General features: G+C 38.6%; 1 protein-coding gene across 1 annotated transcript in view; it reads left to right on the plus strand.

The window, feature by feature from the left end:
- The window catches only part of LOC122675629 (EGF-like and EMI domain-containing protein 1), a 638499-nt gene that overhangs the window by 351829 nt on the left and 267734 nt on the right, over positions 1 to 18936 (plus strand). The window lies entirely within an intron of this gene.

The raw sequence follows: 18936 nt of genomic DNA on the forward strand, positions 1-18936 counted from the left end.
TGCAGGCGGGTTCTTTACCAGCTGAGCCAGAAGGAAGGCCCAGGTTTTTGAAAGCTGCCTTCAACGGGTCCTGCCATCATTTTCTCAAATAGATTCAGATTTGAGGGAGATTACTTTGTTTCATTTTTATTTTTAATTGAAGGATGATTGCTTTACAATATTGTGTTCATTTCTGCAGTATAACAAAGTCAGTCAGCTATAAGTATACATGTATCCACTTTTTCTTGAGCTTCCCTCCTGTCCCCGATCTCACACCTCTAGGTCATCACAGAGCAAGAAGTTGAGCTCTTAAGATTCTTGTGTGTCTGTTAGTCAACTGCATAGGCTGTGTGCACCATCTTTTCTTAAGACATGATTTTAGAGTATGTTTATAGATCAGAATGAGATCAGGTTCTATAAAAAGATAGGGATATTCAGTGAGAAGTGTATTTGAGAAATATGTGGTTTAACAAAGTTAAACAATTGTCTTTCTGATGGATATTACAGAACTTTGAATATGCTATTGTGTAAAGCAAATCTCTAAGAGAATAGTGAGATTGTACTTTCCTTATATTTGACCCTCAAACTTTCTTCAGGAAGCAGCAATGGAGAGGAATGTTTCTAGGAATGCTCTATGGAAAAGAAATAAAATTGTAGAAAATGATATTTGAAAGGTTCCCACCTGCTTGGGTACCAGATGTCATATTCCCTTTGCCAGCAGAAATTCTTAATAAATATCCCCCACCTATTTCTGATGGAGTGTCATTGTTACAACAATTTTAGAAAGAATTTGACAGTGCCTACTGAAAACCATTAAAGTGTTCATATCCTTGACCCAGTCATAAAACCCACATTGGAAAATATATCCAAAATTAGAAATCTAAAGCAGAGTACAACTTAAATACCTAAGATAAATAAAAAAAATTTTACTGGATTAAATGTGAATGATATAATCATGAAAACAATGATTATAAAACTACAACAATATGAAAATCCTTAGGTCAATATTAGTCAAAAATTGTTGTATACAGTGTTGCTCAGTCCTGTCTGACTCTTTGCAACCCCATGGACTATACAGTCCATGGAATTCTCTAGGACAGAATGCTGGAGTGGGTAGCCTCTCCCTGCTCCAGGGGATCTTCCCAACCCAGGGGTCGAACCCAGGTCTCCTGCACTGCAGGCAGATTCTTTACCAGCTGAGTTTTCAGGGAAGCCCCTTGCTTATAAGATCTCTCATTTTTCAAATGAAAATTAAGGTATGATTTATTAAGGTACTTTAAATGTACATTTTCACTTTGTTCACATGAAACTTGATTAAAGAGTTCATTTTTCAGTGACCTTGACTGTATTTTGTAAATCTGAAATCTCCTTGGGGAATGCTTCAAGGATAAAATAAGTTCAATGGAATCTACCTCTAGAGAAATCATTTGTAAGATACTCAGGTATGGTGTAGAATATGTTCAACTTTAAAGAACTGAGAGATGCTTATACAGTTAGCAGTTTGTCTCCCATTGCAAGTGGTTTAGGGGAAGGCACACAGCACTGGTAAAATGGTTTAAGAATGCCTCCAAGTACCCAGGCTCTTTTAACTTTCCCACTTCAGCATCTATAGAATGCTCACTTATATTTCATTTCATTCATGGTTTCAAGATGGCTTTTGCATCTCCAGGCATCTCATCTACATTCTAGTCCCAAAGATGGTGCATAAAGTGGGGTGGGTCAGTGCTTACATTAGGAAATGCAACTAGAAATCCTGTACAGACTTCTATTTACATCCCATAAGCTGCCACTGTGTCACATGGCCACCACCAAAATCATGAAAGCTTTTGGACATCTGTAGAAAACAAATCCCATGAAAAGAGGAGTCTTGGGCCTGCAAACGAGTTGGATATGATTTAGTGGACAGAAGACAAAAGCAACATGACAGGGGATAGATGTTGAATCATCTTGTCTCCAGAAATTAAATTGTCCACACATCTCTCTAGAAGATTCCTTAGAACTAAAAATTATCACAAACATTTTTTTCCCAAGCAATATTAGATGTTTCAAAGGTCAAGCACTAAAAGTTATGAACTTTGCTTCCATGCATCAATTATATTGCCGAGTTCTTACTGGAATCATTACCATGTGAGGAGGCAACCAGAATAAATGAACTGCAGCCAGCTCTAACAGGGTGCACTAATACTAAGTAAACCAGAAGTAAAGGATAAAGAAATATTCAGTTCAGTTCAGTCTTTCAGTCATGTCCGACTCTTTGCAACCCCATGGACTGCAGCACTCCAGGACTCCCTGTCCATCACCAACTCTCAGAATTAACTCAAACTCATGTCCATTGAGTTGGTGATGCCATTCAACCATCCCATTCTATGTCATTTCCTTCTCCCACCTTCAATCTTTACCAGCATCAGGGTCCTTTCAAATGAGTCAGTTCTCCACATCAGGTGGTCAAAGTATTGGAATTTCAGCTTCAACATCAGTCCTTCCAATGAATATTCAGGAGTGATTTCCTTTAGAATGGACTGGTTGGATCTCCTTGCAGTTCAAGGGACTCTCAAGAGTCTTTTCCAACACCAGAATTCAAAAGCATCAATTCTTTGGCTCTCCTATTTATTTGGCCCCTGTTATTTCTGCTTTATTGGCTATGCCAAAGCCTTAGACTGTGTGTATCACAGTAAACTGTGGAAAATTCTGAAAATGATGGGAATACCTGACCACCTGACCTGTCTCTTGAGAAACCTGTATGCGGGTCAAGAAGCAACAGTTAGAACTGGACTTGGAACAACAGACTGGTTCCAAATAGGAAAAGGAGTATGTCAAGGCTATATATTGTCACCCTGCTTATTTAACTTATATGCAGAATAAGTGCATCATGAGAAAAGCTGGGCTGGATGAAGCACAAGCTGGAATCAAGATTGCCAGGAGAAATATCAATAACCTCAGATATGCAGATGACACCACCCTTATGGCAGAAAGTGAAGAACTAACAAGCCTCTTGATGAAAGTGAAAGAGGAGAGTGAAAAAGCTGGCTTAAAGCTCAACATTCAGAAAACTAAGATCATGGCATCTGGTCCCATCACTTCATGGCAAATAGATGGGGAAACAGTGGAAGCAGTGTCAGACTATTTTTTGGGGCTCCAAAATCACTGCAGAAGGTGACTGCAGCCATGAAATTAAAAGATGCTTACTCCTTGGAAGTAAAGTTATGATCAACCTAGACAGCATATTAAAAAGCAGAGACATTACTTTGCCAACAAAGGTCCGTCTAGTCAAGGCTATGGTTTTTCCAGTGGTCATGTATGGATGTGACCATACATACAAAGCTGAGCACCGAAGAATTGATGCTTTTGAACTGTGGTGTTGGAGAAGAATCTTGAGAGTCCCTTGGACTGCAAGGAGATCCAGCCAGTCCATCCTAAAGGAGATCAGTCCTGGGTGTTCATTGGAAGGACTGATGCTGAAGCTGAAACTCCAGGACTTTGGCCACCTGATGTGAAGAGCTGACTCATTTGAAAAGACTCTGATGCTGGTAAAGACTGAAGGCGGGAGGAGAAGGGGATGACAAAGGATGAGATGGTTGAATGGCATCACCGACTGAATGGACATGAGTTTGGGTAGGCTCTGGGAGTTGGTGATGGACAGGGAGTCCTGGAGTGCTGCAGTCCATGGGGTTGCAAAGAGTCGAACACAGCTGAGTGACTGAACTGAACTGATTTACCTGGGGCCAAACTATGGTGGAGGTAATGAATTAATGGTGACCTCCTTCAAAAGATCCCATGCATGTACTGCTACACTCAGAGCCCCCAATCCTACAGCAGGCCCATGCCTCCGCTGGAGACTCCTGGACACTCCCGGGCAAGTCTGGGTCAATCTCTTGTGAAGTCACTGCTCCTAACTCCTGGGTCTGGTGTGCACAGGTTGTGTTTGTGCCCTTCAGGAGTCTATTGCCCAGTCCTGTCTAAGTTCTGGCAGCACTGTGGTGGGGTTAATGGTCACCGCTTCCAAGAGGGCTTATGCCACACCCAAGTCTGCTGCTTCCAGAGCCCTGCGCCTGTGGCAGTCCGCTGCTGATCTGTACCTGCACCGGGGACACTCACACACAGTTCTGTCTGGGTCTCCGGGGGGCCTCTGGGTCCTGGTGTGCACCAGGCTTGTTTGAGCCCTCTGAGCATCTCTGGCAGGAATGGAGTTTGATTCTAAATGTGAATTCGTCCCTCCTACTGTCTTGCTAAAATTCTATAGAAAATTCAAGTAATGAGGTAGTCTGGGTTCATTTAAGATAGACTTAATTTCCTTCTTGATATAGTAGAGAACAGTGAATAATGAGCATAAAGATGGCCTCTGAGTTCTCAAAAAGAGGGATATTATATTGAGTATGTTTTTCTGATAAAGAAGAGAGGCCAGAGAGATTTATCGTCTATGTGTTCACAGTTGAAAGTCTAATGTTAAGTAAAGAAGCAAACTCCGATAGTCTATCTAAAATACTTTGTTAACTAGTAAATGGTTTCTAAGAGTTAGATTTCGAGAGTCTCTACTTAAAAAAAAGAGAGAGAGAGAGAGAAAATTAACCTAGCAAAGGTATTAGGGGAAAAAAATCTATTTTAATGATTAACATCATTTCATCTAGAAGATCATTATAGTACTTCAGAAAGGATTAACACAGTCTAAGAATTAAGTCATATTTAAATTTAGAAAAAGTTAAACTTTATTTTTAAACAATCATGCTTTTAATTTTTTCCCTCATTTTGGTCCAAATGAGCATAAAACTTGGTTACAGACCAGCACCAGTCCACAGATGGTGTTTAGGGACTCCTGACACATTTTGAAGGATTTGACATCCTTGAGACTTGCTTGTTTTTGTGTCTTCTACGTGCAAATATGCAATTCACAATTTTTTGGTGGCTGTTGTGTTTTACTGGCTCACTGTCAGTCACATGCATGGTGTGAATTGTTGTGTGTGGCAAATTATTCTCCTTCCATTGTCTAAAGTAACTGTCTGGTTTTCAGGACAAGTCTGGAATGGCAAACACTGTCTGTGTGTCATCCCAGTTCCCAGCCTATGCCCATGATAAACCTACTCTTCAAGGTAATTTTTATTGCTGAGACCAGAAATGGTACCAGATCCTATCTCATCACAATATGTAGGAAGTCATATTCAACCCACTGGAGCTGACAGATAAAATTCTCTTGTCCTTCTTTAGTTAGGTATTATCTCAGAAGACCTTTGCTAAAATATGGCTGGTTATGTGAAAGGGGAGACGTACTGATACATCGGTTCAGTTTAACCTGCAGTTTACATGGCCGAAAGAGGAGTACTAAGGAAGTAAAAGTACAAATCAATTATGTTTTAAAGGCAGTGGGAAGAAACCTCAGAGAGGTGGGGAGGGCACTGTCCAGTGTGTTGGTTTGAGGTCACACAGGTCCCTTCCTCAAACACTTCCAGTGGGTTCTCATATGCTTTTTATTCAGTCTGGATTTCCAACAAATGCTCTAAACCATAAACTCTAGCAAACCTGTCAGTAATCCCAGAACAATGATCTATTTGCTGCTCTGGGCTTTGATGTGACTGTTCTTAAGGCTACCTGTTTAAGTAGCCCAGGTACTTATAGATAAGTAGAACTAATGATATATATTGTAGAAATTTGGAAATGCTAGCCATGTCTTAAACATTAACTCTTCCAAGTGTTCTTTCCAGAAATCTTCTTATTTTTTTTTCTACCTCCCCAAAAAGATAGGAGATTCATTTACTGAAGAAGTATAAAAAAATAGATTGTATAGTAACTTTTTCTATGCTTCTACAAGGAACATTCTCAGGATTAGGAGAAACCACTGTTAAATAGAACAACTGGGAAGTATTTAAACTGTTATAGGATAGTCTAAAGGCCTTCCCAGGTGGCATTAGTGGTTAAGAACCCACCTGCCAATGCAGGAGACATAAGAGACATGGGTTTGATCCATGGGCCAAGAGGATGTCCTGGAGGAGGGCATGGCACCCCATTCAAGTTCAAGTATTCTTGCCTTGGAGAATCCCATGGACAGAGAAGCCGGGTGAGCTATAGTCCATAGGGTCACAAAGAGTCAGACATGACTGAAGTGATTTAGCACACACACACAGGAAATCTAAAATATTATTTGTTGAATCATAATTTTGCTTTTAAAATTAATAATTAAAAATATAAAGTGATATAGGGACATGAAAAATAATCACCCATGATACCACAACATAATACATATCTTTGGCATTTTGGTATATTTTTTTCCAAATGTTTTTTTTAATTAAAGCATTATAGAGCAATTATTAAAACATAGACTGGTCATAACCTGGAAAATATTCATGGAATACTATTATATTTAGCATTGCTAAAATATATTTGCAATTCATTCATGAATTCTCAAGCCAAGTACACTGTGCTAGCCAACCATGGGAACAGTTATTTGTTTTCACTTAATGAGGTTTTATGTTTATATACTTGTATATATGTGGCTTCATCATTTGATATTCATTTCAACATGAATGTATTCAAATTTACACAATATTGTTAGCTAGTTATGTTATTTTTTCAATAAATGAAGGCATATGCATTTCTAATAGCATCTGATTAATATTAATGTATATCTTTACAGAAGCTTGGGTAACCATTGTACTAATACCTGGAAAAGCAAACACTCCTTTATTGTACCTCATCTTCTTTTTCAAATAGTCATATTTTGTAAGTTAAGACATAATGTTTCATCATTGTATTAATTTGCTTTGTTTGGTTTCTAGTGATGATTTTTTTTTTTATTGTTGGGAATTGCCAGCTTTTATGAGTTGCCTCTATAGAATTTTAAAAACATCTACTTAGTGATTTTCTTATCAACAATTATGTTCTTATTAGTCAGGATGGTAATCTGTTATTTTGTCCTGTTTTTAAACACTATTTTCTTTTATTCAATCTATGCTTTTATAGCGTGCAAAAGTTTAAAACACAATTTCTTGAGTAGAAAGTCATTGATTAATTTCCTCGTGATTTTTCTAGCTGCTGATTGTAAAACTCTTTCTCTCTTCAAAGATTCAATGAATATCCAATTCCAGTTTTTTAATAGTTTGTTTTAGAAAATATTTAACTCTAATCCACCCGAATCTATTTTGGTAAATGGTGTGAGGTGAGGCTATAAATGGATTTTCCCCAAGATTGCTTATCATTTATTCAAACACAAATGATTGAATAATTTACCATTCCCTGGTGATTTGTGATGCTTTATCTATGATTCACATTTTAGTGAGAATACAACTATCTCTGGTCTAAAGAATTATTTTAAGTTTAAAATTTTAAAGTCAAACACTTTTTAAAAAAAAATGCAAAATATTGTGATATTCATTTCTAATGCAAGATGCACATGGAAGACACTTTGAAATAGCTCTCTGATGAGAGAACACTGAAATCATTATTATAGTATCCAGTGCAGAGTGTGCTTGCAGTATTTCCTTTGCAGACAGAACTTTCAGAGCAGCATACAAATGACAAGTTAGTCTCAGTTGTGTCTGATTTTTCTCAGTAGCACTAAGCCGAGTCTTATCATAAGCATGAATAGGCAGAAATATTTAGCTAGGAGGATGTTAATAGGAGTATTCTAAATAGTGAAAACTAGAAATAGACTAAACTCCATTAATAGGAAACTTTCTGTGTAAATCATGAAACTGCCTTACAATTATTAAAACATTATAGAATGGTCATAACCTGGAAGATATTCATGGAAATTATTATACTAATAAAATAAAGTAGTTCATAAAAGAGAAAGTGCAATGTGATCACATATTGGTAAAACAACATGCATATAGTATTACAGCAATATATTATTTTCTTTGTTCTACAGAGAGAAAATAGTAGAAAGATATCCAACATGATGTTAGTGAAGATTACCTAGTTATCTCCACGTGGATATGTCATATATCTATATAAACACACAAGGATTAAGCAGCTGTCTGCACGGGTCCTTTCTTTGATTATCTCTGATTTTTACTATAACTAGACAATTGATTTTAGATGAAATTATTCTAAGGAGGTTGCCTCCACAGCATAAAAATAAAAATGGCACATTTCACTTTCTTAGGATACTAGGTTTTTTATCAGATAGGAAAATGAAACCCTGGAAACAAATGCTACTATCTTATCATTCTTTGGCTATACTATTATCAAAGTTCAGTAATAAATTTTCAAGGAAGCCCCCAGCATCCTTTCAAACACATCCCAAAACATCATGCCATTGATTTCTAAACTCAGCAGAAGAGAATGGAGAGGTTCCTCCCAATAAATAAAACCCCAGGGTAAATTGAAGGATCCATGCAAAATTCTTTCGTTGCTACTTTTACCTTCTTACATACATTATGGCCACTGTCTGAGGAGTTATATGAATGACTGGTGGTGACAAGACCAAACCACATAACATAATTGGTTTGTCATCCTTTGAAAATTCTATCCTCAGAAAAACTTATTCTGAGAATGATTTTGCTATTTTGGTCCTTAATTGGTTTGCTAACCAATAGGGACACTGATAGTATTCTTTTGTGCCAGACAAAATTCTGTGTAATGCTCGCAAAGCAAAATATTTTAAAAGAGTAGATTAACAGTGCAAGAAAAGACTAATTAGACTTTGGAGTTCTCTATAAACACTAAATTTTCCTAGGTAGTGACCCTTGTGAGCATGAGGAGGAGAATGCATATTTTATTTAGGCCATGTAAGAAATCTTCCTGCTCAGAAGACTGCTTTTACCTACTGGCTAATATAGGGCATGACTAAGAAGTAGTCAGGGAAATCCCACAAGCCACATGGGAAAATCAGTTTCATCACGTTATAGCCACATCTTGTATTTCCTTTATTCCATGCTGTGCCAGTCTCAGAAAGAGCCACTGGTGCTGGAAACAGTAATTGGAGCTTTGCAGTCAGTAATAAATAGTGAGATTAATATTCCCTTTGGTTAACATTATAGATACCGGTAGAAGGATGGGAAGGCATAGTTTTTTGTGAAGTGTATGGAAGGCTAGTATGAAAGGAAGGGTGGTTGCAGTGAAGAGGGAATGGGAAAACCAATACAATTCATTTTAAGTGTTGGATTTATGTAAAGATGGCAGGAAAAGTTATTTAGTAACCTGTATAACACAGGAAATTTACAAATTCAGAGCACATGCCAGAGCTACCAGGGTTCTCAAGGACCCCTGCTTTAATAATTTATTATCTGGACTGAGAGAAAGAAGTCTGAGAGGTCCCGGGGACTGGGGGGGCCGTCCAGTGGGTGGAGTCACTCAGTGATTTCACGACAGAGACTGTTTTCTAACTAGTGTGGAAATACATCAGTATTTGAACCATCAGTGTGCATATCAGTGATTGAATTCTTTCATGATGTTTTATTTGGGGAGTTTGTCCAGGATTTCAGATTGCAAAGCATTATTCTGAGCTTAAAAGTGTAACATTTTTGATTCTAAGAGATTTCTTCTAAGCATTTTCTGCTATCTCTTCCCTTTGAATCGCAGAATCCTGGTTTGTTTCTTTTTTTTTTTTTTTGGCCGACCTTGGTTGGTCATGCTTCTCAGCTCAAGTCCTAAGAGGGTCAATTACTACTGGTCTGGTAAAACCATCAGCAAGATCATTTCCTGTGCGGCTTTTGATGGAAACAGCTGTCAAGGCACTGACCTTGTTCTAGGATTGGAGGAGATGCCTTCCCCTGAATCCCTCCTCTGGGGCTGATCCCTTGTACCCGTGGTCATCTATCAGCGCTTCTCTTTCATTCAGTCAGCTGCACTGATAGCCATGCTGAGCCGCAGCATCTAGCCTGACTTGGAACAAACATGACTCATCATAGGCATCTTTCTAAATGATCGCTTGGAGGTGTCAAAACACACATTTGTCCAGTAGACAGAAAAAAAACCCACTGGCCCAGGGAAGATACATTTGTCATTCCTGAAACCCATTAATGGTTTGACTTTACATTTGTGTTTTAACATATCTCCTCTTCAGAATTTGGATTGCCATCTCAATTCTTTGTCACTTTTGGGAGAAGAGAAAATTTGCTTCTGAGCATCAGTTGTTTCCCATGGACTTTTGTCTAATTTAATCTTAAATAACTTGCTCTAAAAAATAAGTTTTCTCTTTGTCAAATTTAAATCTGAATCCCCCTATGTCATTTTAATGACTTTTTGTAGTTAAAAAAAGTATTTTGATTAAATGGAAAGATTCTTCTGTTTTTAAATCTTTTTTAGCGTGCTAATCTTATATTAAGTCCCTACAAGTTTTCTAGGAGAAAGAAGTAAGAGAAACAATCCCTGGCTGAGATAATTTATGAACTGATGATTTCACTAAAAGAAAATACAAATACAAAAGTGGAGACAGTGATAAATTCTCCTGAAATTAGTATAGGGAAATGCAAATTATCATAAGAAAAATCATAGGAGAAATGCTTCTGATACAAGTCTTTTAAATTCAGTTTTTAGTTCTCCTACAAGTACCTTCCTGAAATTTAAAACTCTTAAAATAAGCAAAGAATAGGAATCATTTTCTAAAACCTTTCATAAATGTGACATTGATTCATTTATATACAGCCCATTAGTGTAGGGTTTCATCTCTTCATCTATCATTTCACTTATCTCCTGATTTCTCCAGGGCATTTGATAAATGAAAGACCATTTACATTTGGTGCATTAATGACCTTGGTAAATTTTGAAAATGTACCTCCATATTATATGTACATATATTTTTCAAAGTGACCTATCAGTTCTTTGTGCGTACCAAAGGACAGAGTGGCATAGTGCATCTTCATTACTTGGAGATAACTTTAAAATGAAATTCTGAAAATATAGGGGTTTATGTTGTTATATAAGTACATAACAATAAGTAATTGTGTAGGGGTTAAAAGTTACCTATAGGCAAAAGAGGCAGAAGAGCATTGTTCAAGATAAATATGACCCTTTTGGGGTTTTCTTCCATATTAGAGTCCATTCTCCAAAACTTTGCACAGACATGGTTACAGAGCATATTTTTGTTTGTCTATTTTGGTGTTGATTTTTTTTTGTCATTATAATTTTCTTACTATGATGAATTGAAACAGAAATTTCTTTCTAAAATCTTTTGTTTGCTTATCCCAAAATGTACAACAACCCAAGGCAACACACACACACACTATATATATATATCCTTTATGTAAGAGTAAAGTGAAGTAAAAGTCACTCAGTCATGTCTGACTCTTTGTGACCCCATGGACTATACAGTCCATGGAATTCTCCAGGCCATAATACTGGAGTGGGTAGCCTTTCCCTTCTCCAGGGAATTTTCCCAACCCAGGGATCAAACCCAGGTCTCTTGCATTGCAGGTGGATTCTTTACCAGCCGAGCCACAAGGGAAGCTATCTATCTGTATCCATATTGACATCTACTATATATTTATTACCCTATTTTTACCTTATTTATAGTTGTTTCTTTCTTGGCAGAGGGGATACTGGGGTGATAGAAGAACATACCAGTGTACTTTGCTATTACTCTAGCACTGGAATGTACTTTAAAAAAAAAAATCATTGCTTTATAGACCTCAGTGGTTGAATTTTTAGAGGGTAAGGATATATTTTGTTTATCTGTATATCTTCTGGTTCCTAGTACAGTGCTTATCACATATGAGGCATTTAGTACTTTTTGACAAGTGAATGAATGAGTGAATGAAAGCTTTGTTTTCCTTGAGGTTACCAGAGCTATTTCCAAATCCCATAACAAATATCCAGCACATAGATAGTAAAGAAAAGGAGCCTCTGTCAGTGAGTCACATAAGAGACTAAAGGTCAAAGAGAAAATTGGACGTCTTGACTTTTATATGGAAAATTTCATCTCTGTGCAGTGACTCAGATCTACCCTCTCTTTTTGAGTAGCTCACCTGAGCACCAACCAAATGATTAAAATGAGACTTGGGTTCTTGTTTAGGAAGTTTCAGAAATTTCAAGTGGTCTATGAGGAGTTACCACCATATCCCCAACTGTCCTGTCTAGCTCCTGGCACTTAAGAAGCAAACCGAGGCCCACAGAGGAGAGGAGAATTGCTCAAAATCCCATGCTTTGTAAGGGCCAGAGGTGGGCTTTGAATCTAGTTCTTCTGACCCAGGTCCCAGCATTCTTTCTGCTGCACCTCTACTGGTTGGCTGAACGACTGACCTGACTACTTGGGATGGACAGCATCAATCTTGCATGTGAAGCTATAGAGAAGTGACGGCCATGGTCATGACCAAGATCATCCACAGTGGTGGGCCTGGCCCTGAGGAAGAGAAACCTGCAATTTAAGACCAAGGACTTCATCTGGACAAGAATACACTCATCTCATGATGACCAGTGCCACTTGGGAAAGTGACGTCTGGACCATCTTCCTAAGATCACTTGCTCTAGACTGGAGCAAGCATTTCCTACCAGATGTATCAGTTGAAATCTTGGTCCAAGGGGTCAGTCTTGCAGAAACTGAGATATAGATACCAGAAGAGAACCATAAACACCATATGTCAAAGTCCAGGAAAGTAAAGCCATGTCAAGCATTCAGAACCAAGCTTTTAAGCCCATTAGATGCAGGTGGTGGTAGTGGTGGCGGTGTTCAGTTGTGTCTGACTCTTTGTGACGCCATGGATAGCCCACCAGGCTCCTCTGTCCATGGGACTTTCCAGGCAAGAATACCAGGGTGGGTTGCCATTTCCTACTCCAGGGAGTTGGGATCATAGTAAAGTAGGTTGTTGGTGAGCAAGGAGGAGGGAAGGGGCTGAGTCCTGGATAGTTGCCTCTAATTCCAGCCTGTGATAGAGTCTCAATTTGATGAGCTTGCCGATGTGGTCTGTGCAATGATCAAGCAGAGGTGATAAAAGAATTCAAAGCTGTTCCTCTACTGATGTGCATCCTCAGCCCTTCAAAATGCACTTTGGACTTTCTCCCCTGTTTCTTTAACACTACGTCTCTAATATACCTAACATAACTTTCATATTTATGAAACATAACTTTCATATTTATTGTCAGAAAAAACAATACAGTGCTTGGGAATCAGCCAAAGAGATTACATGTGTCCATTCTCTCCCTGGAGTATTGGGCATGCCTAAGGGGCCCTATGGGTATTATCTATTTGTATAGGAATGTGCATATTTTCTTGTCTTTCTGTTGACTGGATAATTTTACAACTCTAAAGGTGTAGAAGTTGTAGAAAACTGATAGTCATGCAAATGATTTTTCTCCACAGTGAAGGTATTTTGTCCCATAAATAAACATTTGTTAACTGCCCTATGAAAAACATGACCCAAATGATGTTATTATCCTTTATAATAAATTAACCAGTTTGTCACTTACTAGTAAGTTAGTTGCCCATTGCCTATTGCCTGATTGTCCATTGCTATGTGTGTATATGTATATCACTGTTTTTTTTCATTAACAAGCAAGTTGAATATGATGAAATCTTTACCATATATATTCTATATGTGCAGGAGAGTCATACTTTTAAAATTAAAATGGAAAATTATTTTTTATTCACTAATATCCTTATTATTAATATCTCTACCATGCTGAGCACTTGGTATCATTGAACTTTCTTATTACCTGGCTCTCCCTTATAAAATCATTTGCTAAGTTAAATATACTTTACTTCAATTGACATTCTCACTATCAGTGAGCCACTTTAAGTCCCAACTATTTTGTGCTTAGGCTGATCCAAACTGACCATCCAAATTTGTCTCCTCCACTGTCACAATCTAAACACAAAAAAAGCCAAATCTTTTCATCTATCTCAGGTCTTTGGGACAGGCTCAGCTTACAAAGCTTGTTTGGCTTGCTGTTGACTATAAAATCATGTCCCCAAACTTCATCTCCTTGACAAGAGAGATCCAAGGTATCACCTTAGCCCTATATTCAGTGGCCCCTTATATCAGTCTGCTTGGGTTGCCATAACAAAGCAACAAAGATCGGATGACATGTTGTTTTTCCGTCACTCAGTCACGTCTGACTCTTTGTGACCCCATGGGCTGCAGCACACCAGGATTTCCTGTCCTTCACCATCTCCTGGAGCTTGCTCAAACTAATGTCCATTGAGTCACTGATGCCATCCAACCGTCTCATCCTCTGTCATCCCCCTTCTCCTCCTGCCTTCAAGCTTTCCCAGCATCAGGGTCTTTTCTAATGAGTCAGCTCTTTACATCAGAGGGGCAAAATCATGGAGCTTCAGCTTTAGCATCAGTCCTTCCAGTGAATATTCAGGATTGATTTCTTTTAGGATTGGCTGGTTTGATCTCCTTGCAGTTCAAGGGACCCTCAAGAGTCTCCACACCACAGTTCAAAAGCACAAATTCTTCAGTGCTCAGCCTTCTCTATGGCCCAACACTCACATCTATACATGACTACTGGAAAAACCATAACTTTTACTATATGGACCTTTGCCAGTAATGTCTGTCTCTGCTTTTTAATATACTGTCTAGGTCTATATCAATAACCTCAGATATGCAGATGACACCACCCTTATGGCAGAAAGTGAAGAACTAAAGAGCCTCTTGATGAAAGTGAAAGAGGAGAGTGAAAAAGCTGGCTTAAAACTCAGCATTCAAAAAATGAAGATCATGGCATACAGTTCCATCACTTCATGGCAAATAGATGGGGAAACAGTGGAAACAGTGAGAGACTTTATTTTCTTGGGCTTCAAAATCATTGGAGATGGTGATTGCAGTCATGAAATTAAACAGCACTTACTCCTTGGAAGGAAAGTTATGACCAACCTAGATAGCATATTAAAAAGCAGAGACATTACTTTGCCGACAAAGGTCCATTTAGTCAAAGCTTTGGTTTTTCCAGTAGCCATGTATGGATGTGAGAGTTGGACTATAAAGAAAGCTGAGCACCGAAGAACTGATGCTTTTGAACTGTGTTGTTGAAGAAGACTCTTGAGAGTCCCTCAACGCAAGTCCCTCCAATACAAGGAGATTCAACCAGTGAATCCTAAAGGAAATAAATCCTGAGTATTCATTGGAAGGACTGATGATGAAGGTGAAACTCCAATACTGTTGCCACCTGATGCAAAGAACTGACTCATTTGAAAAGACCCTGATGCTGGGACAGATTGAAGGTGGGAGGAGAAGGGGACAATAGAAGATGAGATGGCTGGATGGCAGATGGCATCACTGACTCACTGGACATGAGTTTAAGCAAGCTCCAGGAGTTGGTGATGAACAGGGAACACTGGCATGCTGCAGTCCATGGGGTCACAAAGAGTTGGACACAACTAAGCAACTGAACTGAACTGGACTGAATTTATCTAGTCATGATTAACTGCTCCTCCTCCTTCATTTTCTCACTCTGTTGCTTACTCCTGAAATGTATTTGTGCTGCTTAGGTTCCTTGAGCCTCACATTTGCAATCCATAATATTGACATGCCAATGATACCAGTTTCTCAGAATCATGAGCATAAAATGAGGTATGATAGTGCTGGGATGCCCTGATGCTAGGAAAGATTGAAGGCAGGAGGAGAAGGGAATGACAGAGGATGAGATGGTTGGATGGCATCAGTGACTCAATGGACATGGTTTGGGTAGACTCTGGGAGTTGGTGATGGACAGGGAGGCCTGAGCGTGCTGCAGTCCATGGAGTCACAAAGAGTTGGACACCACTGAGGAACTGAACTGAACTGAACTGAGGTCAGTCATAGCTTTCCTTCCAAGGAGCAAGCGTCTTTTAATTTCATGGCTGCAGTCTCCATCTACAGCAATTTTGGAGCCCAAGAAAATCAAATCTGTCACTGTTTCCATTGTGTCCCCATCTATTTGCCATGAAGTGATGGGACCAGATGCCATGATCTTAGATTTTTGAATGTTGAGTCTTAAGTCAACATTTTCACTGTCCTCTTTCATCTTCATCAAGAGGCTCTTTAGTTCCACCTGCTTTCTGCCATAAGGGTGGTGTCATCTGCATATCTGTGGTTACTGATATTTCTCTGGGAAATCTTGATTCCAGCTTGTGCTTCATCCAGTGCAGCACTTTGCATGATGTACTCTGCATATAAGTTAAATAAGCAGGGTGACAATATACAGCCTTGACACACTCCTTTCCCAATTTTGGCCCAGTCTGTTGTTCCATGTCCAGTTCTAACTTGCTTCTTGATCTGCATACAGGTTTCTCAGGAGGCAGGTAAGGTGGTCTGGTATTCCCATCTCTTTAAGAATTTTCCACAGTTTCTGGTGGTCCACACAGTCAAAGGCTTTAGCGTAGTCAATGATGGCTTAAACAATAGCCATTTTAATTCCTCAGAATTCTAGAGAAATTCTAAGATAAAACTGTTGGCAGGGCCTATTTCCTCTGAGAGCTTCTCTCCTTGGCTTGTAGGTGGCCATTTATCCCTGTGTCTTCACATGGTCTTTTCCCTGTGCATGTCTGTGTCCTAATCTTTTTTAAAGACACCTGTCATATTGAATTAGGACTCATCCATATGAACTTATTTGACCTTAATTACCTCCTTAACGACCCTGTTTCCAAACACAGGCACATTCTGAAGCATTAGGAGTTAAGACTTCAACATATGAATTCAGAAGGAACACAGTTCAGGCCATAGCACACCGGTAGGAGGGAGGAAAATGAATGTTTGTTGAATGCCTATCAAGAGTTAAGCACCATGATTTATGCATTCACATAAGTTAACAAATGGTTGACTTGGTGTTTTCCTGAACCTATCCCAACCCAATTTCTACTTGTAGTATATCACCTCATCTAAAATTTCTCTCACTAGAAGAATCCTGGTTTCCTTCTATCAAATATCATATCTCTTTACTTTGAAATCCCCATGGTGCTTAATTTTCCCCTTTTACAGTACTTTCAAATTCTACCTGGTTTTATGATCACTTTGTACTTGTGTTTTTAAAACATAGATTATTAATTTTTAAAGGCAAGGCTATCATTTACTCTTTTAGGACTCCCTTGAGGTATATGACCTTTTATCTAGAATATAGATATTTGCTAAATTAGGAAATCAAAGGAAAGAGAAGAAAGTTTATGAAAGAGAGAAAAGGCATAGTGGTTAATTTTTTTTTAAAGGGAAGAGATTATTGGAGGAGGATGAGGGAAGAGAAGAGAAAGAAGCCCTAGAGAGATGTTAGATAATAGCCAAAATTATAAGACTTTTACGTTAGAGGCCAGTAGTATACCACTTTTGGAACCTATAGTTTCTAATACTTTATATTTTAATTAATGTTTTCTTAGTAAATTATATTCTATTTAAGTAGTTTCATGCCTTTGAGTGATGGAGAACATTGTGTTTCGTGGATCACAGTGACTTTAATATTGATCCCCATTCCCACTGTATCACATTGGCTTGAAGATCTGATTTCAGCTAATTTGTCTTTCACAATCAGCTGGGGTGTGATTTGCGAGGACAACTTATTGTGTTGCAGCAAATACACTTTGCAATGCAGCCAATCTGGTCTGGTTTGTGAAGCATGAAAAGATTTTAGGTCTCAGCTAATGTGCATTACACATGTCACATTCCACAACTAGGCCTAAGACTTGTGAGGGTGTGATCCATAACTCCATCTACTGACACCAGACTGTGATATTTATTGCTGTGAAAATTCCCATGACAAATTTGTTTCTGTGGCACATTTACCATTATAAATTGACATGGAGCCGTGGATGTGATGGCTTCAGATGTAGCAACCCCAGCACTTTATTGTTTTTTTTTCAAGTCTTAGACTTGGGCTGCTGTGAAATTTTTAGAAGTTCCTGTTTCCCTGGGTTATTTTAAAAATAACCAGCAAATCATGCTTTTAATAGAGTATATTATTATTCAAAACTTTGCTAAAGTTTCATCTGATTTCTAAATTTAACAGTATGCTCTTATCTCTAAATTTTGTCACTATCCACTTAACATGTATTTTTTTCATTATTGAAATATTCCAGACACTTCCTTGTGAAAGAAATCAGGACTAAATGTAACAGTCTGTATAGGGACTTTTGTGAGGTGGGGTTCAGTTCAGTTCAGTTCAGCCGCTCAGTTGTGTCTGACTCCTTGTGACCCCATGGACTGCAGCACGCCAGGCCTCCCTGTCCATCACAGACTCCTGCAGGTTACTCAAATTCATGTCCATTGAGTCAGTGATACCATCCAACCATTTCATCCTCTGTCGTCCCCTTCTCCCGCCTTCAATCTTTCCCAGCATCCAGGTCTTTTCAAATGAGTCAATTCTTCTCATCAGGTGGCCAAAGTATTGGAGTTTCAGCTTCAGCATCAGTCCTTCCAATGAATATTCAGGACTGATTTCCTTTAGAATTCACTGGTTGGATCACCTTGCAGTTCAAGGGACACAAGAGTCTTCTCCAATGCCACAGTTCAAAAGCATCAGTTCTTTGGTGCTCAGCTTTCTTTATAGTCCAACTCTCACATCCATACATGACCACTGGAAAAGCCATAGTTTTGACCAGACAGACCTTTGTTGACAAAGTAATATCTCTGCTTTTTAATATGCTGTCTAGGTTGGTTATAACTTTTCTTCCAAGGAGCAAGCTTCTTTTAATTTCATGGCTGAGTCACCATCTGCAGTGATTTTGGAGCCCAGAAAAATAAAGTCAGTCACTGTTTCCATTGTGTCCCCATCTACTTCCTGTGAAGTGATGGGACCAGATGCCATGATCTTAGATTTTTGAATGTTGAGCTTTAAGCCAGCTTTTTCACTCTCCTCTTTCACTTTCATCAAGAGGCTCTTTAGTTCATCTTTGCTTTCTGCCATAAGGGTAGTGTCATCTGCATATCTGATGTTATTGATATTTCTCCCAGCAATCTTGATTCCAGCTTCTGCTTCATCCAGTCCAGCATTTCTCATGATGTACTCTGCATATGAGTTAAATAAGCAGGGTGACAATATACATCCTTGATGTACTACTTTCCCGATTTGGAATCAGTCTGTTGTTCCATGGAGGGGATAAATATGACTTCCCATTAAAGGGAA

Source organism: Cervus elaphus, chromosome 19 (genome assembly GCF_910594005.1).
Source record: "Cervus elaphus chromosome 19, mCerEla1.1, whole genome shotgun sequence".
Taxonomy (NCBI): domain Eukaryota; kingdom Metazoa; phylum Chordata; class Mammalia; order Artiodactyla; family Cervidae; genus Cervus; species Cervus elaphus.